This window comes from Macaca thibetana, chromosome 15 (genome assembly GCF_024542745.1).
Source record: "Macaca thibetana thibetana isolate TM-01 chromosome 15, ASM2454274v1, whole genome shotgun sequence".
Lineage (NCBI taxonomy): Eukaryota > Metazoa > Chordata > Mammalia > Primates > Cercopithecidae > Macaca > Macaca thibetana.
Window position 1 is genome coordinate 55,103,938 of NC_065592.1, and position 2,686 is coordinate 55,106,623.

The following is a 2,686-nucleotide window of genomic DNA, read 5'->3' on the forward strand; positions in this document are numbered from 1 at the left end:
ATAGCCTTTTAACATGAACTTGCATTTTTTAGCCTTTTCATTACCAAGATGAAAAGAAAAATAATTTGAAAAACACATAAATTTCTGGTGGAAAGGATTGATGTTTATGTTAAACTTATAAATGCCAATCCATAAATTAATGAGATGCCACAGAGTTTCTAGGTCACTTCTCAGAAATTATACGTACATTTCTAGGGAGGTACTTCTTATACAGGAATGTTAATACTTATAGAAACATTAGTATTATTTTAATTCCTTAGTTTTCCTTAAGCACTAACTGAAATGAAGTGTTTTGACACATATTTAAGTTAAAGAGATCAGCTTATTAGCAAATAAAGATTAAGTTTTTCTGATTTCACAAACCAAAATAAAATTTTTCACAGATGAATATTTCAGCTTATTAAAAAACTAAAATCACATGATAACATGAGAAAATATATTTCAGCCTGTATTTATTTGACCAGAAATTAATGTAAGGGGATCAAAAGCTCATCAACTACATTGCATTTCCTTAAAACCATGTGGAGTCAGCTGAATTTCTGATCAACTTGATGAGTGATATCTTTAACAGAAGACTGATTTCCTTCTCATCTATTGATGTGTTATTAAATAACTGATGCTGGTGACCTAAATTTGGAGAATTTGTCCAAGTTGAAGTTGTTTCTATATGAAAAAGTTAGCTCAATTACTTATTTTCCTAATTCTATTTTAAATTTTGGTGTTCTGTCTCCTTGTTCCATGTGAGGGGTTCCTGCACCATAGATTTATGACAAATGACTCAGATATTTCGTGACTGTTTTCTTAAGATGGGACATTTACTGGCAATGTCTTTTACCTCTATGAACAGGTGGTGGTACAGCTCTTTCATAAGTTCTCCAGAAAAAGTCAATATTCTCTTCATTATATAAGTCGCAGTGACAAGCCATATTGCCTGACACATGATAGACTCAACAAATGAATTGATTTGGTTTCATTTCACATTCAATTAGGTCTTGGCAAAGAGAGTTTGACATACTTTAACCATAATATTCCAAAAATGTGTAATTCTAGGGCATAATGTATACTTTGAATAAATTCACTCAAAATACGAGAGCAGGAGGAGGTGGGACTTTGTAGTTCTGTTTTGATACAACTTCAAATTCACATTATTTAAGGAAGGTTCTAAGTTTGACAAATTCTGTATCACTTAAAAGAAATTGATGGTATCTCTTATTAATGTGTATTCTCTGAAGTCATATATAAAAGAGTCATAGCAAAATTCACACTCAATAAAGTCTTATAAATTAACTAAACCCTTATTCACATATATTTTATATTTCTCCCAAATACCTGGGCGTTTGAATCTACACATTTAAAAAGGTATTAATTACTAACCATTGGCAATGCTTCCTAAACAAGAAGCTAGCCACAAGAGGGTGAATAAAAGGAGTGACATGATCTAGGTCTTAGGAATATTTGGAGCAACAATGAGCCTGAAAAGAGGACAATCCTTTTTCATTCCCACTAATGTCCGTATCCATGGAAACTCCCTTTTAATAGCATCCACATCACACTGGAAAAACAGGTATGCTACCTTTTGAAAGTGAGTACATTAAAAGAATCCAGCCCTTTGCTAAGAAGGTCAGCTCTTGAAAGCCTTCAAGAGCTTTGGTAGCTGAGAAAGCTGGAGGGCTGTAAATCCTTCATTTCGTTGCTAAGAAGCTTGGCTCCTGAGAATCACATCAGTGCTCTCTAACACAGAAAGCGGAATGTGAATCCTTTGTTCCCTGTCTATGGTGTTACACTCCTGAGTACTTGTTTCCTTAGCTAAGAGAACATGCAGGAGAGGCCTATTACGTGAACCTAGAGATTAATTATGAATAGACACAAACTGAGAAAGACAGGCAAAAAGATGTACGGTGTGTGAAGAAAGAAGACTTATTCACAAGAATGCCAGATGGCAAATGCCATTGCACTAGAAATATATGTACTGAAATAATATTCACAGGGTAACATTTTAAAATATTTTGTAGTTTCAGCATTTTTTTTACTGTGATAAATATCTGTCAAGGAAAATGCCTTCCCCATTGGATTATTCAACACTCTTACTGAAAGCAAAGGGAAAATCATGAAAGGTCATTGTGCCTTTAAATCAAACTGTGACATATTAGAACTACTCTTCTTTTACTATATAGTCATAGAAACACATTAAACAACTAGATAAGACATAATTATTATTGTTCAACAAAATACAAGTACAATATGTTTTGGATACACATATAAGGCAAAGTATCTTTTTTATTTGCACAATTAGATACACACAAATACATTGGTTATGTGACAATTTTTACATTGGGGTTTCATAATGAATATCTAAATATAACGATACATGTGAAAATTGATGTAATGATTTCTATACATGTTAAGGTAGAGAAATCTATATGGTTATGATAGGTTATAATATCTTCATTAGATATGGCTGAACAATAAAAATGATTGAGTTAATGATAATGTTAGTAATAATAATAACAATGCCATGTATTGACTTACTATGTAGTTCAGTCACTGTAATGGGCATCATAAATTCATTTATTATATCATAATCCTCAGTAAAATATTATGAGTTTGGTAATACTATGGATTTCATTTTACAGAAGAGACACAGAGAGTTTGAGTAATTTCTTCATGATCAAACATAAGGTAATTG